Here is a 24,905-nt window from a genome sequence, read left to right as displayed (position 1 = left end):
TTAGTTGTGTTACTTCGACCCTGAGAGCGTTCAGATCTACAGATGTTGAGCGTGCTGCTGTAATAGACATGTCACCTGTCCACTAGGGGACGCCACATGTTTAAAGTGCAGCATGGAACAGGTGTGTACCGATACCGAAGCTTCAGCTCACAATTATCACATAACCTGTATTATGGTTTACAACGTTATTATGTCTCATGAGATCATGGTTTTAAACAATTACATTACAGGTGTGTCATCGATCTTTGATTTAACGCTTATCTTGTGAACGGAATCATGGGATTGCTTTCTCTGAGACAAATTTACCCAAAATACAGACCGTTAGAGGAGAAATCGCATGATGCTGGGGGACGAGATGATATTCTGATAAAGTCCAGCAATATAACGATATACTGATATCGCGATATATTAGTATCACGATGAGCATCGGCGGTGTCGTCATGCGTCAGTGCTTGTTTCTGTAACTGATGAGACACTAATATCACTCATTTTCCTGGTTATATATATTTACATTTATGTGATTTTTTTTAAATGTTACACTTACAGTTTGGATACAGGGGCGGGTTTAGTGATTTGGGGGCCCCATTCAGTTGCACAAATTTACCTCGATTATCCTTGAGCTTCCTTCATCTTCATATGAATCAATTCAGGGTTTTAACATCGATATTTAAAATTTCACTGTATGTTATTTAGCATTAATAATTAAAAAATTATATAAATATATATATTTTGCATTTTTAGGGGGCCCTTGGCTTCTGGGGGCCCAAGGCGGTTGCATACCTTTGCCTAGTGCTCAGTCCGCCCCTGTTTGGATACTATGGCTTCACTGTTTTGTTTTTAATCTCTTCATTAATATCGAGTATCATGAGGATGATGATATATTTTGCAGTATCGCCCACCCCTATGACTACACTGGCTGTGCTGGAGATCCTGATAATGGTCAGAGTAGAAGGATGAGGCGTGTTGAATCATTTCTGTAATTCTACTGTGACACAGCGTTGTTTGTTCAGATGGAGGGAATGGAAAACTCCACTTCAAACCAAAAAAAAAATCCACGTCAAATCTCTGTTTTATCTCTTGTAATGTTCATACAGTGCAGCTTAAATCCCTCGTGTTGTGTTTAAGATATTAATAACTACTGACTCAGATTCATCAATCGAAAGACATTTTTAGTCCTTAATTGTTTCTATTAAAAATATCACAGTTTAAATTATTATTAAATTATTATAAATACTACTGTTACTAATAATAATATATTATAATCTATATTATACATATTTATTTATTTATTTAGTTTAATCTTGTACTTTTAAAGTGCATATCTATCATGCTTTGTGTTCGAGACACATTACTAACTGACATGCTTAATTAGTTAATCCATTAAGTAATGTTTACTTTTTTGTCTACTAATTTAGTATTTTTTTCCTTTTTATTATCATTATTTTTTCCTTTTTTACTATTTATTTAATTATCATTTATCTTTGTTTGGTTGTTTTATTAGCATTAATATGCATTTCATTTACCCAAATGCATTTGCATATATTCAGTGTTAATTAATTAGTTATTTATTAGAAGTAAATTAAAAATACACTAATACATTGTACTAATGCATTAATCTCTCTCTCTCTCTCTCTTTCTCTCTCTCTCTCTCTCTCTATATATATATATACATATATATATATATATATATATATATATATATATATATATATATATATATATATATATATATATATATATATATATACTGCTCAAAAAAAATTAAAGGAACACTTTTTAATCAGAGTATAGCATCAAGTCAATTAAACTCCTGGGATATTGATCTGGTCAGTTAAGTAGCAGAGGGGGTTGTTAATCAGTTTTAGCTGCTTTGGTGTTAATGAAATTAACAACAGGTGCACTAGATGGGCAACAATGAGACGACCCCCATTTCCATCAAACGATGTGGCATCCTTTCGTTCCTAACACATTACCCAGTCTATATCAGTATAAATATCCAGCATGATATTTTCCCCATTGAGATCTGATGTGTTTTCAAAGTGTTCCTTTAATTTTTTTGAGCAGTGTATGTATATGTGTGTATACACCGATCAGCCATAACATTATGACCACTGACAGGTGAAGTGAATAATATTGATTATGTCATTACAATAGCACCTGTCAAGGGTTGAGATATATTAGGCAGCAAGTGACCAGTCGGTTCTCAAAGTTGATGTGTTGGAAACAGGAAAAATGGGCAAGCGTAAGGATTAGAGAGACTTTGACAACGGCCAAATTGCATCGTTTACTGGGGAAGAGATGGCACCAGGATGCACTATGGGAAGAACGCTAGCCGGCGGAGGCAGTGTGATGCTCTGGGCAATGTTCTGCTGGGAAACTTTGGGTCCTGTCATTCATGTGGATGCTATTTTGACACATACCACCTACCTAAACATTGCTGCAGACCAGGTACATCCCTTCATGGTAACAGTATTCCGTAATGGAAGTGACCTCTTTCGGCAGGATAATGCGCCCTGCCGCACTGTAAAAATTGTTCAGGAATGGTTTCAGGAACATGACAAAGAGTTCAAGGTGTTGATTTGGCCTCCAAATTCCCCAGATCTAAATCCAGTCGAACATCTGTGGGGTGTGCTGGCCATCAAGTCCGATCCATGGAGACCCCACCTCGCAACTTACAGGACTTAAAGGATCTGCTGTTAACGTCTTTGTGCCAGATACCACAGCACACCTTCAGGGATCTAGTGGCGTCCATGCCTCGAGGGGTCAGGGCTGTTTTGGCAGCAAAAGGAGGACCAACACAATATTAGGCAGGTGGTCATAATGTTATGGCTGATCTGTGTGTGAGTGTGTGTGTGTGTGTGTGTCTGTGTGTGTGTTATTTTTTTATTTATGATTGATTTGTTTGTTTGGTGTAAATTTAAATGTTAAATGTAAGTTAGTTAGTTAGTTATTGTACGTGTTTGTTTGTTTGTTTGATGAGCATTAATAATCATATGCATGTCGTTCACTTGACTCAGGTAAATGAGTTTCTGTGTGTCGTAGGTGCGCCTCTGTGCGTGGCTGTGTGTGCGCATGCACACTCGGCGCTGTTGAAGCCTTGGCGTTGTTTGCGCGAGTTTATGAAAAAAAGAGGAAACACGCTGTTTGTTTATTTGTCGCTTTAACGGTGAGATTTTTTCAGGATGAAGATAATTCACATAAAAATAAAAATGTAAGCGCACAGACTTGGAGGAATACACAGCATCAGTGACTGGCACCATCAGCAAGATGATGCGATAGATGATGCGACTTCCTTCAAGACCATCACCACGCGTGCAAACCACAAACCGTGGATGACTGCTGAAGTGCGCTCACTGCTTGACACTTAAAAGAGTAAGTTAGATTAAGACTAATGAGATGAGTGTCGACTTCAGGAGGACCCACGTGGACCACTCACCGCTGCACAACTGTGGAGAGAGCCAAAAGCTCCAAGTTTCTTGGTGTGCACATGACGGAGGACCTCTGTGAAAACTGTGATGAATTTACTGGTTGCACAATTCCACTATTTGTCCATACAGTACACAGTTATAGAGGTGATTTATTTATAATCGCACTATCCGTTAGCACCCAGATGACGATGGGTTCCCTTTTGAGTCTGGTCCCTTTCAAGGTTTCTTCCTCATATTGTCTCAGGAAGTTTTTCCTCACCACCATTGCCTCTGGATTGCTCATTAGGGGTAAATTCACACATTAACAATTAATTTAGATTTAATTTGATTGTGTTTATTTCTGTAAAGCTGCTTTGTGACAATGTACATTGTTAAAAGTGCTATACAAATAAAATAAAATTGAATTGAATTATATATTCTACTAGATTTTATTATATTCTGTTTTTAGTGTGTGTGTGTGTGTGTATAATTCATTGTTGGTTCATGTTGCGCTGTGGGACGAGGAACAAAGGAAAAACATTTCAGTACATTACATGTGTTTATTATGTAAACAGTAACACCGAAGTAAACACAAGCACACCCACACAAAAACACGCAATAGAACCCATTAACACACCAAAACACACAGCTTTAAAGTTGGGGTGTCTGTCGAAGAAATTGCAGATGGGGGAGAAGATCCGGCCAAGCATTCTGCGAGCGCTCCTGAAGAACCGCCCCGAGGCCCTCGATTCTGTGTGTGAAGCTGGAAACATGAGAAGAAGCAGAGTTACAGCAAAATGACAAAAACTGCTCTTTTAGCTCATTATCAGGACACATGGTGCAGGAATGGATAAAAGCGAAAACTCTTAAACACGATCGTCACGCTATTTAAAAATCATCAGCTAACGTCATAAATAAACAGGATCATTATTAGCATTTATTCTTATTTAAAGTACAGAATACAGAGTACTAATGAAGGTCAAATTACGTGTTATACACTAAAAAGACACGTAGCGTAAACGTGGTCAAAAATCGCGGGTTCATTTCATTTTAAAGACTTACAGGGAGCTGCTGATAGCTGAGGAGACTTAGAGGAAGTCCCAGCATCCTCGATTTCATGTGCGAGCACTGTAGCAAACGGACAACCCGTTGATTTGTCCATGAAGCTGCTTTCCTGTGCTTCGTTTCCTGCACTCGGCCCGGCGTTTAGCACATTCTTCAGTAAAGCCTTGATGGACTCCTCTGCAAACATGTAAACGCACTCGGAAGGTAACTGGATGGAGCGTAACATGTTGTTCTCTCTCCCTGGAACAGAATCCGATGAACACTGGCCAACATCTGCCCTATCCACGTCCCTTAAGGGGAGTTTTGGAACTACATCCTTTGTAGCACATGCTCGTCGATGGATCATCTCCTTTGGAGAAAGATCCTCCATCTCTGTTAGCTCATGAACCGTGCCATCCTCACTGATGTAGATGGGAGTTACACGATCCTCATCCCCGTCTGACTGCGCTGACGCATCTGTCCTTTCATCGTCAGCAACATGTTTAGAGAAGGAAGTTAAGAAAGCCTTCAGCTGATTGCGCACCACAGTGAAAAGGTGCAGAGGAGCGAATGAACTGTTCTGGACTGAAGGCCTCGACTTCCTGTCTGCATCTATAAACTGCCGCACAGTGGCGCTAACAGTTTGGGAAATCTCAGTAGAAAGGATCTGCAGATTTAAAGCTGACGACACTTTCATGAGATGTTCCTTTGGGAATTGTGAGGGCAGCAGAGGACAGGATTCCACCATTCGGAAGATTAGGTCACTCACACGCCTGGTGGATTCGGTCTGGAAATGGGCGTCATCGTTCTTCACTGTAGGAGGAGCTGTCAGCTCACTCCTTAACAAATCAGTGACCTCAGTAATGACGCTGTTGGTGCACAGGTCCAGGTCCACCTGCTCTTCCACCCTTTCCTCGTGTGTGGGAGAGCTCAGAGCTTTAGATGCCTTTGAGAAAAACGCCTGAAGGAGACTTCGCACTTTTCTCAAGATGTTCTGTGGCTTTTTGGCAGATTCTGCTTCTCTGACATCAAAGAGGCAGGAAAAGGCTTCGAGAGCGTCAGAGCTCTTAGTCTCGTCTTTCACAGACTCATCGCATTCGTATAAAACGCTGACGAGCGAATCTGCAGTACTAACGGCACTCTGCTCATCTTCTGACGAGCATCTCGAGGAATCTGCTGTCGACAGCCTTCTGAGCAGCATTTCACTCACCATCTGAGTGGCTTTATTGAGGAACTCCTTAGACCTCAGAGGGACAGAACTGCTCACCTCAGACCTCAGACGACCGGATTTACGCGGCTGCAAGAACGCAAACCGTCTGAACCAAGGTACTTTAGAAGAGCGGGACTTGGCCGGCAGCTTGTCACGCAGTAATAAATCTGCGTTCTTTTCAATCAGCTCCTCAGTGCAGCTGTCAATAACAGCCTGCAGGTTTGGAGCTTCGCTGATGGACACGAGGCTCTGAGCATCAGTCACTGCTGCTGCTGCTGCTGCTGCTGCGTTCTCCAGGCTCGAGCACGACGGTCTCTTTTTCTCTCTGAATCCAGCAAGACTTCGGTGCTTTGTGATAACATCTGAGGATTTCTCCGAGTAGGGAGCTGGGCGAGCATCAGCATCACTCACCTGAGCTTCACCTACTTGAGCATCCGATCCGTTTTCCATGTCAGTTGTTCCGATCTCGAGAGCCATTCCGCTGATCACCGTATTTACGATTTCAGCAGTGACTCGATCCAGATCTACTGACGCCGTCGGTGACGACTCTGTGCTGGAACCCGAATCTTTCCCGCTGAATAAACCTGTGGAAATTTTTGAAGATAACCACTTCTCTAGGATCTCACTCGCAACCAGAATGGCTTTATCGAGGTAACGTTCAGCAGCAGCAGACTCCTGGACGTTCTCCGACCTGCCCTCGAGCTCGGCAGCAGTTTTAGGACAGACGTCCAAGAACGACTTGTTTTTTTCGGAAATGGCTTGCTTCCGCCCACAGGTGAACTCAAACACCCGCTTGAAGATGTTCTCGTAGATCTTTCGAGCACCAGAGAGGAAGTTCTTCCTCTCAACTTCTGGTCCAGACTGGTCAGCAGCATTGCAACTGACGCCTGATGAACTTTTACACAGTGACTGTGTAAGTATAAAAACTAATTCCCACAGAATTTTTGAGGCTGTTCTCTTGACCTCCTCCGTCAGCGAATTCATTTCCGTCTCACTGCGGACAGGGACGGAGGTTTGGGACGACATTGCAGCAGCGATTTTTTCCTCTGTTTTCAGAAGAACTTTTCTGACTGCTTGTGTGGCTTTGCTCAGAAACTGATCACTGAAAAGCCTCTCAGCACAATCAGGAGCCATCACTTTAGTCGTCACAGGGACCGAATCAGGGGTCGAGGATTTTAGAGTTAACTCAAAAGGGGACCTGCTGGTGGAGACAACTTCTTCCAAGCCCTTCATTATTCCCTGGACCTCCTGGTGGGACTTTAGCGACGCTGCTGAAGTTTTCTCTCCTCCAGGGCTGTCGAAATCACCAGAGTAACACAGAGCCAAGATCTTATCACAGATCTCATTAGTGCATGCGATGCTGAGATCTGGCTGTGAGATCTGATCTTCTACAGGTGATGAAGCTCTCGCCGAGCAGATCGTCCTCCGTCCTGATGCCACTCTCCGGATCGCCTCCAGCATCGCAGCTGTTGTCTGAGTGACGACTCTCTGAACGAGCTGACAGATGAAATCAGACGTCTCCATAGGTGATCTTTATACAGGAAACAGAGAAGATTAACGGGAATTCATATTATTTTTACGTCAGTGCTCACATGAATTTAAATAAATGAATGCGAGTAAAAAACGACAATCAGCGTTAAATTTCTTTTCTCTTTCTGAAAATAGTTTGTTATGCCATCGCTCCATTCCACAGCCAACTGATCATAAAACACAGAAAACCCATCTGATAGCACTGTAAGTCGTTCCATCACAGTGCTGCTGAATCCTGGATTCTGATCGGTCAGACGGTGTTGATTAAACAGTGCAGTAAAGTTCATCATTGTGAATATTAAGAGTGAAATCTGAGCAGCAGGTTGGTAAAGGTTACCTTTGAGCTGAGGTGTCTGAGTCAGACCACTTCCTCCATTTAGACTCAGGCATTTTCTTCAGCTTGTCGTTTGCCTGGAGAATCGAATCGATCCCGAAGCTTTCCATGAGAGGCGTCAGTAAACGCCGAATGGCAGAAGACGCCGCTGACATCACGATTTTCGTGCACAGAGCCGCAAACTCCAACTTTGTGACCTTTTGAAATAAAGACAAAGAAAATCAGCTTCTTGAATATGAAATATGATCAGTGACATTACAGCGTCTTACACTAAATGAAACTACTTCATTATTGATTATTCTAACACTCTTACCTTCTTCGTCATGTCCCTGGTCACAGCCTTCCATTCTCTTTAAACACACACACGCACACACACAGTAAATCAGCATTTATTCAAGTGTAAATTAACTGAATAAAATGTTACTGCGAGTCAGAAATCAGTAAAAATGAACATACTCCTCGCTCAGATGAAGAACGACGTCCATAATGTCCCTGAAACACTTCAGTCTCTGGTCAGATGTGGAGTCCCGAGTGCACGCTCCAGCTGTTCCAGCTGTTCCAGCTGTTCTTCTCTGGCTACTTCTCTTCTTCTTACTCATCTGTAGAGAGCACATGGAGTTGAAATCCTAGTAGAGTTTTTAGTAACTACATCAGCGAGCATAAATATTAGCACCCATCCTGTTTCAGTCCCAGAATCAAATGAATGCTGTTCATGTTCAAACTGATTAACTGATTCACATGAACTCGACTCACCTTTGAATCACGTGGTTATGAATTCAGTGTTTTCTCTCGGATTGCTTTCTCTATAAAAACACAAACAGGACGTTAATTAAAGCAAAGTCCTCCAGCAAAGTGATCAGAATAAAGCCATGTTTAAACTCAGGCCTGGATTCATCTCAGCTCATCTTTCACACCAACAAGTCTGGCTTTTTAATCACCACAATTATTATTCATTCATTATTAACAACAAACAGCAACAACAAATAATAATAATAATAATAATAATAATAATAATAACAATAATAATAATAATAATAATGATAAGGGTTAGAGGAGCTTACCTGGCATGTGATCTGTAAAATGCAGTAACTGAACTAAAGCACCTGAAATTTTTTGTCCCTTCTCCTCCTGTGACGCCAAAGCCTCCTCTTGTGACGTCACAGTCCCCCCTCTCTTACAGCTTTACGTTCTAAATCCGTGATGATGATGATGATGATGATGTTTTTTTTCTCCTCTTCAGTGAATTAGAATAAACTTAAAGACTTGTTTGGATGTGTTTATTTTTCTCTCTCTAGCTGCAGCAGATGAAGCACATCATCATCATCATCATCATCATCATAGGATCATTTCAGGATCATTTCATGCTTCTGTCTCAAGTGCTAATTAATTTCGCTTTAGGCGGGTCCAGTGTGAATCATTTGGCGCGGGAACCAATAACCTTACTGCTCTGTTGCACCATCAGCCAATCACGTAGCAGCTCCACTTTGCCCTGTGAAGCTCAGTGCTGCTGAAGCGCGAGACGGTTTATTGCTGCCAAGACGCTGTTAACGCCAAACTTTATATTAGCTTTCTAATCTTAAAATACAATAAACTCCAATAAAACGGCAGCAAAATCAAACAATTAGCGCGTAAATATTATTTCAGTGTTTTTGTGATATTGTGTAAATAGAACAGAATTTGTGCGTGTCCGCCATTTTGTCTCTCACACTGACCTGCTTTAACAACGTAGCAACTTAGCGTGATTAGCATTTTAATATTATTTCATTATTATCATTTTTAGATATAAAAACTGGGCAGGTAAATATCAATAATAAATTATTATTAATAATAATAAATAATAATAATATTAAAATGAGAGTGTCTAGTTTAGATTAAACTGTCATGTAATATTTATTATTATTATTGTTTGCTTTTTTTTATCCTTCTATCTCAGTTTGTCTTTTATTTAAATTGTAAACTGTAAAAGTAAAAAAATATTTTGGTTATTGTTATTGTGTCTGATGCTTATGGTTGTTTAGAAAGCCTGTATGTGCAGCCTCGTTAACATAAACACACACTGACCACTTTATTAGAAACACCTGTACACCTGCTCATTTATGCAGTTATCCAGTCAGGCAATCATGTGGCAGCAGCGGAATCATCAAGTCATGCAGATACAGGTCAAGAGCTTCAGGTAATGTTCACATCAAACATCAGAATGAGGAGAATGTGTGATCTCTGTGACTTTAACCGTGGCATGATTGTTGGTGACGGGCTGGTTTGAGTATTTCTATAACTGCTGATCTCCTGGGATTTTCACACACAACAGTCTGTAGAGTTTACACAGAACGGTGCGAAAAACAAAAACCACTGATTGAGCGACAGTTTTGTAGGTAGAAACTCCTTGTCGATGAGAGAGATCAACGGAGAATGGCCAGACGGGTTTCAGCTGACAGAAAGGCTACAGTCAAAGTCAAGTCAAAGTCAAAGTCAGCTTTATTGTCAATTCTGCCACATGTTCAGCACATACAGAGAATTGAAATTATGTTACTCTCAGACCCTAGGTGCATACAGATAACACACACACAAAAAAAAGGATGTAAAAATACAAATGGAAATGCAAATGGATACATATAAATAGAGTATAAATGTAGATCTACAAGGCACAACAGATAGAGTGCAAACAGTGCAAATGTAAAGTGAGTAGTGCAAAGAGCTTATCAGACTGTTAAAGTGACAAAGTAAACTGTCAGAAAAAGGTAGTTTACAGTCCAATGCTGTATGAGGTAGAGCATAGACTAATGCTGCACAGGTGACTGGTGCAGGTCCTGGGGAATGGGGGGGTGGGGGTGGGTTCGTGGTGTCAGAGGGTCAAAGTTTGGGAGAGAGTTGAGCTTCCTGACAGCCTGGTGGATGAAGCTGTCCTTCAGTCTACTGGTCCTGGCCTGAAGACTCCGCAGTCTTCTCGCTGATGGCAGCAGTCTGAAGAAGCTGTGTGTCGGGTGGGTGGGATCACCCGCAATGCAAAGGGCTTTTCAGGTGATACGGGTGCTGTAGATGTCTTGGAGGGAGGGGAGAGAGACACCAACAATCTTCTCAGCTGCTCTCACTATGCGTTGGAGGGTCTTTCGGCAGGATGCGTTGCAGGCGCCATACCACACAGTGATGCAGCTCGTCAGAATGCTCTCGATGGTGCCTCTGTAGAAGGTGCACACAATGGGGGCCGGGGCTCTGGCTCGCTTCAGTTTGCGCAGGAAGTAGAGACGCTGCTGTGATTTCTTGACCAGTGATGCAGTGTTGTCAGCCCAGGAGAGGTTTTCTGTGATGTGCACACCCAGGAACTTAGTGCTGCTCACTCGTTCCACAGTCACACCATTGATAGTCAGAGGAGCATGCTGACTGTGCGCTCTTCTGAAGTCGACAACAATCTCCTTTGTCTTCTCCACATTCAGAGAGAGATTGTTGTCTTTACACCACCTGGCCAGGCGGCTCACCTCGCTCCTGTAGTCTGTCTCATTTTTGTTTCTAATGAGACCCACCACAGTCGTGTCATCCGCAAACTTAATGAAGAGATTGGAGCTGTGTGATGGTGTGCAGTCATGGATCAGCAGACTGAAGAGAAGGGGGCTCAGCACACATCCTTGAGGGGCCCCTGTGTTCAGTGTGATGGTGCTGGATGTGTTGCCGCCGAACAGCATTCTAACGTATGAGTCTTTTTTGTCCAGATGCGTGAGGGCTGAGTGGAGAGCAGTGGCGATGGCATCATCAGTTGAGCGGTTGGACCGATATGCAAACTGAAAGGGGTCAAGGGACGGGGGGGGGAGGTAAAGACTTGATGTGGTGCATGACTAGTCGTTCAAAGCACTTCATTAGGATAGGAGTAAGTGCAACCGGACGGTAGTCATTGAAGCAGGAGGGTCACGACTTCTTCGGGACTGGAATGATGGTGGTGGCTTTCAAGCATGTGGGAACAACAGCCTGACTAAGTGAGATGTTAAATATGTCTGTGAAGACATCAGTGAGTTCTACTGCACAGTCTCTCAGTACACGACCAGGTATGTTGTCAGGACCCGGAGCTTTGCGTGCGTTGATACTGCTGAGGGATCTCCTCACGCTGTGCGTGGACAATGTCATCACCTGGTCGCCAGGAGGAGGTGGAGTCTTCTGTGCGGTGGTGCTGTTTTGTGCCTCAAAGCGAGCAAAGAAGGCGTTCAGCTCGTTCAGCAGGGAGATGGTGCTGTCACAGGTCTGCGGCGGGGGCTTGTAGTCCGTAATGGTCTGTATCCCTCACCACAGGCTTCAAGTGTCTCTGCTGTCGCTAAAACGATGAACTATCCTCCTGGAGTACTGTCTCTTAGCCTCTCTGATGCCTCGGGACAGGTTGGCCCTAGCTGTCCTCAGTCCCTCCTCATCTCCAGATCTGAAGGCAGTGTTACGAGCCTTCAGGTGTCTGTAGACTTTGCCTGTCAGCCACGGCTTCTGATTGGCCCGAACAGTGATGGTCTTGGTGACCGTTACATCTTCAATACACTTGGTGATGTAGGCAGTGACAGTCTCTCTGTACTCCTGGAGGTCAGTGGTGTTGTTGTATGTGGCAGCTTGCTTAAACATATTCCAGTCTGTGGTGCTGAAACAGTCTTGAAGAGCCTCTGAAGACCCCTCTGGCCACACCAGTATTTGTTTGCGAACTGGTTTGGCAACTTTAACAAGCGGTCTGTATGCAGGCATTAGCAGGACAGTGATGTGGTCTGAGGGACCAAGGTGGGGGAGGGGAAGAGCCTTGTAAGCTCCACTCTGGGTGGTGTAAACAAAGTCCAGTATGTTGTTTCCCCTAGTTGGAAAGTCTATGTGTTGATATATTTTAGGAAACACACTCTTTAGGTCTGCATGGTTGAAATCCCCAGCCAAGATGAGAAATGCATCAGGGTGGGCTGTCTGCTGCTCATTGATGTGCTGGTATAGGTCATTCAGTGCCTCACTCCTGTTGTTTTTACTGGAGCTGGGAGGGATGTATACAGCAACGAGCAGTATGGCTGTATATTCCCTCGGTAGATAGAACGGACGGCACTTAATTATCATGAACTCCGCCAGGGGTGAACAGTGTCTGCAGACCACAACAGCGTCACGGCACCAAGCATCATTGATGTAAGCGCAAAGCCCGCCGCCACGGGACTTACCTCCCTCGACGAGAACTCTGTCTGCACGATAGCATGTTAGCTGGTCGAGCTGAATGGCAGAGTCCGAGACGCTGTTGCTGAGCCATATTTCCGTGAATACAAAACCACAACAGTCTCTTACAATCCTCTGAGTGGAGCGCAGTAAACGGATGTAGTCCAGTTTATTTTCCAAAGAGCGTACGTTGGCCAGTACGATGGTGGGGATCGCTGGCTTGTGTGGGTTAGCCGATAGCCTAGCCCGGATACCTCCGCGCTTACCCCTCTTCTGCTTCCTCTCACGCCGCTTGTGGCGCATCCACTGTGGGCGAGATACAGGAGTGGGGGTCGGTGATGGAATAGACCTCCGGAGCAGACCGAGGTCACGCAGCTCTTCGGCGTGCGCAGAGTTTAACTCTAAAAATGAGGTTCTACCGACGTCGAGCAGAAACTCACGACTGTATACACGCTTAAAGACAGACAGATGTGACGAATACTTACAATAACACTGCGACTTACAAGATAAATAACACGAAAACACCGTACTGTCGGGAGAGAGAGAAGCCGCAGCGTGTGCACGCGCCGCCATCTTGAGAATAATACAGTAACGCACATAACCACTCTGTACAACTGTGATGAGCAGAAAAGCATCTCAGAACGCACAACACGTCGAAACCTTGAGGCAGATGGTCTACAACAGCAGAAGACCACGTAGGGTTCCTCTTCTGTCAGCCAAGAACAGAAAGCTGAGGCTGCAGTGTGCACAGGCTCACCAAAACTGGACAGATGAAGAAGACTGGAGAAACGCAGCCTGGTCTGATGAATCTGGATTTCTTCTGAGGCTCACAGATGGTAGGGTCACAATTTGGCACCAGCAGCATGAATCCATGGACGCAACCTGCCTTCAACAGTCCAGGCTGGCGGAGGTGGTGTAATGGTGTGTGGAATGTTTTCTTGCCACACTTTGAGCCCGTTAATACCAATCCATCATCGCTTGAATGCCACAGTCTATTTGAGTATTGTTGCTGACCATGTGCATCCCTTCATGGCCACAATTTACCATTTTCTAATGGCTTATTATTCCAGTATGATAATGCACCATGTCACAAAGCAAAAGTCGTCTCAAACTGGTTTCATGAACATGACAGCGACTTGAGTGTTCTTCTCCAGTGGCCTTCCTAGCCACCGGGTCTGAATCCAATAGACTTACTGGATTGAAAGTGCACCAGAAAAATCTGTGCGATCATCTCAACATGGACCAGAATCTCAAAGGAACATCTCCAAAATCTTGTGGAATCCATGCTATGAAGAATTGAGGCTGTTTGGAGAGCAAAGGGACTGAGAGCCCTACCCAGTGTTAGTGTAGTGTTCCTAATAAAGTTCTCACTGAGTGTACACCATAAGGGAACAGCTGTTGTGGCTCATGATGTCATCTGTATACTTTTGCATATGTAAATTTATAAATGATAAAACCGCAGTGCTGACAGGAGTGCTGTAAGATCTGTCGGTCTGGAGATCAGCTAATTAACGTCTTCAGCTCCTCTTTTATTGGCAAATGTAAGCAAATCAGTGAGGCTGCGTAACCTCCCCTGATTTGCGATTGTGTTTAGGAAAGAGAGGAGAAGAGAAGTGTGTGGAAAGTTATTGTCAGGATTGTGAGTTCTGTGTGCAGGTATGCTGGATATGAGGGTCAGTCCAGTCAGAGCTACAGCCAGCCGGGTTACGGAGGATACGGCCCGGGTTCGGAGTCGGACAGCAGCCCGGACCTTACGGTCAGGGATACGGCTCCAGCTACAGCTCGGGTACACCTAACCACACACTGTCTAATTATTTACATCCTCATATCACTCTGATCCTCTTTATTAAATCAGCCCACGGCTGGATATTTATATTTTTATATTAAAAGGCGTGTTTCCATATTACTGCTGTTAGCTACAGATTCTGGATTGTAAGATACACGTCAGTAACGTATTCATGGTTCATGTTGTGCCCTTTCTAGTTTTCGAACGTAGTTGTCGATGAGGTGACAGTGAGAGGGCGATGTCACAGGAAAATGTCCCTGAGGAAAAATGAGGAGGCTCATCACCTTCAGGTTTCTCAGATTCTAAACATTCTGATTAGACAGTTAAGTTTTCTTTTTGTTGTGTTGTGTTGTGTGTTGTAGATAGAATGAAATGTAAAAAATGTTGTGCAGCAAAAACACTCATTGTCATGTCTCAGTGATCAGGTTACACTCGATTCTCAAGAGTTTCCCGTGGTACTGAAGTGCATGTCATGTTCCTTCTCGGCTGGGAAAGCACTACACAATCAGATAGTGGCATTTCTGTTTCAAACTTCTCACTACAGTACCGTGGGCTTCAGGACGGTGCCATTGCCTCTGTCATGCACCAGCTCACTGCAGACCTGGGACACAGGTCACATATTAATATTTCTTACACTTGATGTTGGACTAGCAGTTTGAAATGACTTTTGTCGATTAATTGTTCTTCATCATCATTATTATATTACAGGGAATTGCACCAGAGGCTATAAAGGACATGGCGGTGTGTAACCCAGTGGCAAAGACAAGGAATAGTGTCAGGACTGGTGTGAAGAGCACACTGTACAGAGCATGTGGTGGTGAGTCTGAATGTGCCCTTACCTGTGCAAACATTTTAATACATTTCTAACAGAACAGTGATTAGTATTTAATATTTTTTATTGAGGCTTTCAGTTGATATTATTATTTTTGGAGATATTATTATGATGAATTGTTAATATCAGGGTTTGGGGCAGCTTAACATTCACTTTTAATATACAACCCCATTTACAAAAAAGTTGGGACACTTTGTAAAATGCGAATAAAAACAGAATGCAAAGATTTACAAATTTGGAATTTAATGCCAGCAACATGTCGTTATCAGCGTTCAGTTCAATAGCCACCTTCTCTGATTGTATGGGGATGCATTAATGCATATGGCATGGGCAGCTTGCACATCTGGAAAGGCAGCATCAATGTTGAGAGATACAGGTTTTAGAGCAACATATGCTTCCATCCAGACGACGACATCTTTTTCAGGGAAGGCCTTGCATATTTCAGCCAAACCACATACCGCATGTCCTACAACAGCATGGCTTCATAGCAGAAGAATCTGGGTGCTGAACTGGTCTTCCTGCAGTCCAGAACTTTCACCAAATGACGCATCATGAACCGAAAAATACGGCAAAGGGGACCCTGGATAGTTGAGCAGCTGGAATCCTATATCAGGCAAGAATGGGACAACATTCCACTCGAAAAACTCCAGCAACTCATCTCCTCACTTCCAAAATGTATACAAGCTGTTGTTAAAAGAAAAGGAGATGCTACACAGTGGTAAACATGGCATGTTGCTCGCATTAAATTCCAAATGAGCTAATATTTTTCATAAAATAGTAAAATGTCTCACTTTAAACATTTCATATGTTGTCTATGCTCTGTTGCGAATAAAATGTGGGTTTATTTGATTTGTAAATCTTTGCATTCTGTTTTTATTCGCATTTTACAAAGCGTCCCAAATTTTTTGGAAATGGGGTTGTACATGTACAGGGAGGTGATAAGTGTGGTTGTCTGCTAGAATGTGAAAGGTGTGATGTTATAATGAAATCTAAATTAAATCTGACAGATCTCACTTTTATGTCAGGGCCTCTTCCAGTTCCTCACGTCATGGCCAGCGGGGAGAAACTGAAAGACGAACTTCCACAACTGGGGATATGCAAATTGCTGCACGGACATGAGTGCCTTGATTTGGTGGACTCTACATTTGGCCCTGTGCCTTTTGGGTCTGTGCTCGCTTACCAGTGCCTTCCTGAAATACGTAGAGACATATGTAGAGACATTATTGAACACCCTGGTGACATTATTGAACACCCTGAGTTTCCTCAGTTGCCTGTTGACAGATACAGATTTAAATTTCCTATAGATTTTGAGGCCAGCTATAAGCAACAGTGCCACTTGGAGAGCCTAAAGGTGTCATGAAAGATCTCCGCTGCTATTGAGGCAGAAACCCGACTGCAGTCAAAATGCCAGCTGTGGACCCAGGTACGCAAACCCCGACTTACGTCACGTCACAGGTTTCCTTACTGTATCTTGTGATTTCATGTGCAGCAAACTCCCCGTTAAATGACCTGCTTTCACATGCAAGCGTTAGATGCCTGGAAACTTGTGTTTAAACATAATTTTTCTCCCTGCAGCTGTTCAATCTGAAACAGTCAATATATTCTACATAGAAACAAGTCCATATTTAAGAAAAGGCGGCTGGATAAAGGTATTATATTTATGAAGGATGTGTTGAAGGGTGACTTGTCTCGGCATAAGTACCAAGCGCATGAAGATCGGCCGCACCACACGCACCGAGGACAAGATCCTGTCCGTCGAGATCAAGCGCGGCTGGAAGGAGGGCACCAAGATCACGTTCCCACGGGAGGGCAACGAGGGGGGGGGGGGGTTAATAAAGGTTTACAGATGTTGAGCGTCAAGTTAATAGATGTTTGTTATGTCCAGATGTTGAGTGTAATGTTAAATGTTTACAGATGTTCAGGGTCATTGATAATAGATGATTACAGATGTTGAAAATCATGTTAAGAGATGTTCAGTGTTATGTTAATAGATGTTTACAGATGTTGAGGATCAGGTTAGTGGATGTTTACAGATGTTGAGGGCGGATGATGTTAAAAGATGTTTATAGATGGCGTTTATAAATTTCAGGGTCTAATAGCAGATGTGTACAGATGTTCAGGGTCCTGTTAATGCGTGTTTATCTGTTTATGGATGTTGAGGGTTATATTAACAGATGTTTTCAGATGTGGAGGATTGTATTAACACATATTTACATATCTGATTACAGATGTTGAGAGTTTAGGAATGTTTACAGATGACTTTTTTTTTTTAACATGACGTTGAGGGTCACGGTGTTAAATTTTTACAGATGTCCAGTGTCATGTTAACAGCTGTTGAGAGTCATATTTCTGCTTTCAGATGTTGAGGGTTGTATTAACAGATGTTTACCCATGTTGAAGTTTATGATTGCGTTTTTCAGCTGTTTACTGATCGGTTCAGATATTGAGGATTATGTTAGCAGATGTTTATGTATGTGTGCAGATGTAAATTGATGTTTTGAGGTACAGTTAAAGTTGTTGAGTTGTTGATTATGTGCATTTAGAAATGTTAACAGATGTTTACAGAAGCTGAGGATAGTGACAGATCATCCTATTATGTTGAGAGTCGTTTAAACAGATATTTACAGATGTTGACAGTTTTGGTGAAAAGGCCAATTCTACACAGTAGGAGTCACCTCATTATCCTGCACCTCAGCACACAATAAATATCATCCTTCATCGATCTACAGTATTAAATATAATCACCGATATATAGTAAGTAAGGAATAAAACACTTGGGGATGTGTTCTGACAGGAAAATAATCAACAACGGGGTGGTGTGATGCGGCCTGACACAAAGCAGAGTTACTGTTACGACTCTGATGATGATTATTTTCCTATAACAGAACATAAGATAGAAGTTTATTCATGCCGAGGGAAATTCTTGTGCTAGAGGTTGCTTCAGTAAAAAAAATAAGTAAGTACACAAAAAAATAAGTGGAGAAGTGGAAAAGTAGAGTTAAAGGTAGAAAGTTACATTACACACGATATTGCACTTAATATTGCACATGGTATTGCACATTGAAATGGTAGAATAGCAGAAAAATGATAATGCCCACGGTATTGCACATTATTATTCACAGATGTTCGGTGAGTGATATTGAAAAGTAATAAATAGTAACAATAGTGATATTGCACAATAATGGTATTGCACATGATAGCGATACTATTATTATCAGTGTCCGATGTTACAGCTACAGGCCAGCGGCTCTGACATCCCACCTGATGAAGACTCTGGAGAGGCTGGTCCTTGTGCGTCTCCGTCATCTGGTGAGCCCATCAATGGACCCACTCCAGTTTGCATACCAGCCTGTCATTGGGGTGGATGATGCAGTCATCTTCCTCCTGCCCTCTCTCACCTGGACAAGCCTGGGAGCACTGTGAGAATCATGTTTTTTGATTTTTCCAGTCCTTTCAACGCTATACAGCCTGTACTTCTGAAAGACAAGCTGGAACACACAGGGGTGGACCTGCACCTTGCATCCTGAATCCTGGACTACCTTACCAACCGTCCACAGTATGTGAGGGCTCAGAACTGTGTGTCTGACATGGTAGTCTGCAGTACGGGGGCCCTGCAGGGAACGGTCCTGGCTCCATTCCTCTTCACACTCTATACTGCAGACTTCAGATACAACACAGCAGGCTGTCACCTGCAGAAGTTCTCTGTTGACTGTTGCAATCGTTGGCCTCATCACTGGGGAGGATGATGCAGAGTACAGGGAACTGATCCAGGACGTTGTAGTCTGGTGCCAGCGGAACTGCCTCCAGATCAATGGCAGCAAGACCAAAGAGCTGGTGGTGGATTTTCGCAGACACAGACACTTACCCCCGACACCGGTGAACATCCAGGGAATGGACATTGAGATAGTGGACTCATATAAGCACCTCGGTGTTCACCTCTACAATAAAATGGACTGGACGGATAACTCCACTGCACTCTACAACAAAGCACAGAGCAGATTGTACCTGCTGAGGACACTTAGGTCTTTTGGAGTGCAGGGAGCACTTCTTAAGACTTTTTTTTTTTTGACTCTGTGGTGGCATCTGCTATCTTTTATGGGGTTGTCTGTTGGGGTAGTGGCATCTCTGCTGCAGACAGGGAGAGACTGGATAAAATCATAAAGAGGGCCAGCTCTGTCATGGGATGCACTCTTGACCCAGTGCAGGTGGTGGGAGAAAGGAGGATGATGGCCAAGCTATCACGAATGCTGGAGAACGACTCCCACCCCATGCATGAGACTCTGGTGGCACTGGGCAGCTCCTTTAGTGACAGGCTGCTCCACCCCAAGTGTGTGAAGGAGCGGTATCGCAGGTCCTTCCTCCCTGCTGCTGTGAGACTGTACAACCAGCACTGCTCCCAGCAGACCCCACCACTTAACTAGACAATAAATGTCTGGTACTAACTGGAAAGTAAATCTTTGGTAACCGCCCATCTCATGGGAACAGTGCAATAATGCAGTGTCACTTTAATACTGTTGTGTGTTTGTGTTTTTGTGCATTCTCTTTTGTATTTTTTATATTTAATTTTATTATTTTTTTAATGTATATCTTTATATCTGCTGCTGTAACAATGCAAATTTCCCCACTGGAGACAAATAGGATTATCTTATCTTATCTTATCTTATCTTATCTTATCTTATCTTATCTTATCTTATTTTATCTTATCTTATCTTATCTTGTCTTGTCTTACCTTATCTTACAACTTTACTCCCTGCGGAAGGGGGAGGAGTTATAGGATTGTTTGCCATTGGTATAAAAGACCCCCTGTGGCATTCTGTGGTACACCTCGGTGGTCTTAGTCTATGGCTGAAGGTGGTCTTATGTGCCTCCAGCGTGGCGTGCAGGGTGGAACATTGTCCATTATACTGAGTAGTTTCCTCAACATCCTCCTCTCTGACACCTCCACCAAAGACTCCATTTCCACTCCCAGGACAGAACCCGCTTTCCTGATGAGCTTATTGAGTCTATTGGCATCGGCCCCCTTAATCCTGCTGCCCGAGCACACTACAGCGTAGAAGATGACGCTGGCCACCACCCTGTGATAAAACATCTGCAGCATAGTTCTGCAGACACTGAAAGATCATAGTCTCCTGAGAAGATACAGGCGACTCAGACCTTTCTCGTACAGAGCCTCAGTGTTTTTAGTCCAGTCCATCTTATTGTCTATGTAGATGCCCAGGTACTTGTAGTCCTGAACAATATCTGTCACCTCTGTTTCCCGGATGCTGATTGGGTTCGGACGGTTCCTTTGCCTCCTGATATCCACCACCAACTCCTTGGTCTTTGTGATGTTGAGTTGCAGGTGATTTAGTTCGCACCACTCCAAAAAACAAACTGTCCACCACATTCCTGTACTCAGCCTCCTGTCCTCTGCAGATACAACCAACAATGGCAGAGTCATCAGAAAACTTCTGCAGATGGCAGGATTGTGAGTAGTATCTGAAGTCTGATGTGTAGAGTGTGAACAAACAGGGAGACAGGACTGTCCCCTGATGTGCCCCCGTGCTGCTCTCTATTGTATCTGACACATGGCTCTGCAGCCGTACATACTGTGGCCGACCTGTGAGGTAGTTGGTTATCCAGGCCACTAGTGGAGCATTCACCTACATGTCCAGCAGCTTAGTCCTGAGCAGGGTCAAGTGACGGCTGAACTAGTCAACGGAGGTGCTTCAGGACTAGCCTCTCCAGTGACTTCATGGCATCACAAAGTGTTTAATTCCTCTTATTCCACCACAGTTTGCCAATTATTGCAGTAAAGAACTTTTTATCAGTTTATAATTATGTTTAATATAGTATAGAACATTAATCAACACTTTATGACTAATCAGAGTCAGGAATTCTGCAGCGCTGTGGTATTAATAGATGGACATTTATTATAGATTATAGTATTTTGAAAACAATGTTCCTGTAACAAATGTCAAGGACATGCAAAGAGTTGGCGGGAATCGACACACAAACATAAACCGAACATAAAACTCAAATGTAAGGCAAACATAAAACACGCGTGCATCCTCAAGGCCTGCTTGTCACACTCCTCCGCGGGCAGATTCAGGTTTCCGGCCTGATGCACACACACAAAAACAACATATTATGTTGTCTTAAGGGTCAAAAATGACCTGTGACCATTTTAACAGCAGAAAAAAAAACCCTAAATGATGTTTTTTCAACTTGAAATTTGATTACTTTTCCTAAAATGACCTCAACATTAGAAAAATGAACCATTTTCTATTTTCATATTTTCATGAAGGCTTTACACAGCTAGGGTAAAAAGATTGTCTCAGGGGTCAATTTTGACCCACCAGCTATAAAACCATTTATACTACAGACACATCACAGACACACACTGGCACAAACATGCACACTCCAACACACACACACACTAAGATTGTGTGCTACTGATTGATCTCTCTCTCATCTTCCCTCCATGACCCCACGCATGACTCAAGCTCAGACAAAATAAACATGTCTTGAAAGCATTATTTACTAATAGGGAATGCTTATATATAGGTGTTGTAGATTGCAGTACTGTAGTTGTCTTTTTGCCAAAGTCATGAGTGCTCGTTTCAGTGCCCAGCAAGTTGCAGATCTGATTACTTCAGGTGTCCTGGAAGAACACGGATTTGAAAGAGGAGGAGGCATCTGAAGAAGAAGATGGGGAAGAGTACAACCCAGAGAATGATTCCTCATCTTCAGATGAAGCAGAAATCCCCCAAGCTGACAAAGAAACCTTTTTGTCAAAGAACAGCAAAATATCATGGTCTTCTTTACCATATGGCAAGCAGGGCAGGATGGCAGCAGAAAATGTCATGAAGATGACCCCAGGGCCAACAAGATATGCTGTTTCCCATGCCCAGGACATGGTCTCAACATTTTTCATGTTCATTACACCAGCCATCGAAAAAATCATCGTAGAAATGACCAATCTACATGGTTTCCAGAAATATGGAGACAAGTGGAAAATCGTGGATGAGACTGACCTGCGTGCCTACATAGGGCTGCTAATCCTAGCAGGTGTGTATAGGTCCCGAAGTGAGGCTACATCTAGTCTCTGGGATGCAGAGAGTGGAAGAGCGATTTTCCGTGCCACAATGTCACTGAAGGTCTTTCACACTTTTTCAAGAATGTTACGGTTTGATAACCGTGAGTCAGTACCTGCAAGAGGAGTGACAGACAAACTTGCTGCCATAAGAGAGGTCTGGGAGAAGTGGGTGGAGCGCCTGCCGTACCTCTACAACCCTGGGCCTGAAGTGACAGTGGATGAGCAGTTGGTTCCATTCAGAGGTAAATTTTTATGTAAATTTTTATTTTCATATCTGTAATGTAAATTATTTTCAATGTTGATTATCTTTTGTCAAAAGGTCGCTGTCCTTTCCGGCAATATATGCCCAGCAAGCCAGCAAAGTATGGCATCAAAATATGGGTGGCCTGTGATGCACAATCCAGCTATGCTTGGAAGATGCAAGTGTACACAGGGAAGCTGATCAGTGGAGGCCGAGAGAAGAATCAGGGGATGCGGGTTGTACTTGATGTGACTGAGGGATCACAATGTCACGTGTGACAATTTTTTCACATCTTATGAACTTGGCCAGCAGCTGCTGAAGAGAAAGATCACCATGGTTGGCACAGTCAGAAAGATCAAGCCTGAGTTGCCCCCTGCACTACTTGCAACAAGGGGGAGAGAGGCCTTCTCCTCTAAGTTTGCCTTCACCCCCACCACCACTCTAGTTTCGTACCTCCCAAAGAAGAACAAGAATGTGGTCCTCCTGAGCACACTGCACAAAACAGCAGAGATCAGTGATCGTGAAGACAAGAAGCCAGCTATCATTCTGGACTACAACCACAACAAAGGAGGTCTGGATAAATTGGACAAGGTGATTGGAACTTACAGCTGCAGGAGGATGACTGCGCGCTGGCCCTTGGTCATCTTCTATAACATCATTGATGTGTCCTCATACAATGCCTTTGTGATTTGGAGCCAGACCGACCCTGCCTGGATGCCTGACGTGGAACAAGAGGAGGGTGCTCCTGGAGCACCTGGGAAAGTCACTTGTAACCCCCCCAAATTCAAAGAAGAGAGTGTCTCCCTCACACAGCAGCCTCTGCAGCACTTGTGGAAGCTGTTCAGGGTGCTGAATCTTCTTGTGTTCCATGTTAGGCTGCAGCAGGGGCAGGCAAGAGGAGGAGATGCCAATTCTGTCCCCCCAAAAAGGAGTGTAAAACAACCACTATGTGCTCAACGTGTAAAAAATATATCTGCAAAGTCCATGCTCACACACTGTCCTACTGTCCCACGTGTGCTAATTAGGTCAGCTGTTGCCAAAAGGTTGGTAGATATTGTAGTTGTATTTATAGTCAGGCTGTTGTTATTATAGTTACTGTTTGCCTGCTTATTTCCCTTCAACAAAATGCATTCAGAACTCCTTTCTGCTGCTTTAACTTTTATGAATACTGTCTGGCTAAAAGCTTTTTACACCTATGTAGGTACCTTAAGCAGTAGAAAAAATAAACATGTACTTTAGTACAAAACAAGTGCCCACTGATTAAATATTGATGAAATACTGCACACTGAGGAGGGAAAACTTAGACATTAACAGAGTTTGTGATGAATGATGAGGTTGTTTCTTCATGCAAAATAGATTTGAGGATTGAAATTAAATTTAGCTGCTTTATTTTAGAGGTTTAGTTAAAGCAGGTCATTTTTGACCCTTAGGACAAGGGGAGTGTACAGAATTCTAAGCCCACACAAGTGTTAAAATATTCTATACCAACAGGGACTCCTCCCCTATTAGGGCAGACGGCAGCGACTCCTCCGGCAACCGCTCCAGCACCACACTTCCTCAGCGCCACGATCCTCCCGCAGCGGCAAGGGCTCTCCGAAATGTCAAGGATGGGCAAGGAGGAGGCCGGAACTGACTGAACTGAAACGTAAACTTTAATAACTTAAACCAAACATAAAACACAAACGTAAGGCAAACATAAAACGTGTGTATGTCTGTCTTGCTCGGCATCTCCAGCTGCTCCTTTATCCCTCTCTCCCACTGATTAGCCAACTCAGTGCCAGGCGTGCGTCCTCACAGCCTGGCCCCTCCCTCCTGCTTGACACAGTTCCACTTTAGCACTATCCTGTTCTAGTGCACTTGTACAGTTGTGGTGCTGCTACGGCAGGAGGTATTACAGCTACTTTAGGTCTGTTATGTAATGTGAAGTATGAGCAGTGAGAGTTGATCTCAGATGTTAAGTGCCAAAAGACAAGGGCTCATCCACCTAAACTGTTCTTGACTCACTAGCAGCTCCTTCCATGGCAGAATGAGTGTGAAGTCAAAGCTGGGGTGATTTTTACTCCCATATGTGCTGCTATGTTTGTATTAAATCTGACTACATTTAATGTTAATCAGCTTTTCCTGTTTCCGAGATTAAAAGTCACTTTTATCACTTTTATTAATGTGGAAAGAAGCAGCATCAGCTAATTTATTATATAGCTAGCAACTGCTTATGTCACGTGTGTTTAAACCTACGTTCACACAAGCAAGCATTGCTTGACCTTTGTCCCTTGTGGGCATTGCCTGAACAGCCAC

The 24,905-nt window shown here is 43.4% G+C and overlaps 1 long non-coding RNA gene and 1 pseudogene across 3 annotated transcripts; both read left to right on the top strand.

Annotated features, from left to right (window-relative positions):
* Positions 1-13,596: 13,596 nt before the first annotated feature.
* LOC117597038 (uncharacterized) lies at positions 13,597-18,152 on the top strand. Of its 3 annotated transcripts, XR_004577987.2 has the most exons (7): positions 13,599-14,459; positions 14,657-14,749; positions 14,878-15,071; positions 15,168-15,276; positions 16,317-16,455; positions 16,596-16,714; positions 16,867-18,152. It is a non-coding gene; the product is annotated as an uncharacterized LOC117597038 (long non-coding RNA). The 3 variants fall into 3 exon arrangements; XR_004577985.2 differs by having other exon boundaries at positions 13,597-14,459; positions 16,317-16,714; XR_004577988.2 differs by having other exon boundaries at positions 13,598-14,459; positions 15,004-15,071; positions 16,317-16,714.
* Positions 18,153-21,167: 3,015 nt separating this feature from the next.
* On the top strand, positions 21,168-24,652 carry LOC128318175 (piggyBac transposable element-derived protein 4-like; annotated as a pseudogene).
* The last annotated feature ends 253 nt before the right edge of the window (positions 24,653-24,905 follow it).

The sequence above is a fragment of the Pangasianodon hypophthalmus genome, chromosome 4 (assembly GCF_027358585.1).
Source record: "Pangasianodon hypophthalmus isolate fPanHyp1 chromosome 4, fPanHyp1.pri, whole genome shotgun sequence".
Classification (NCBI taxonomy): domain Eukaryota; kingdom Metazoa; phylum Chordata; class Actinopteri; order Siluriformes; family Pangasiidae; genus Pangasianodon; species Pangasianodon hypophthalmus.
Note: the sequence above shows the minus strand (reverse complement) of the source record. Positions and strands in the feature narration are given on the sequence as shown.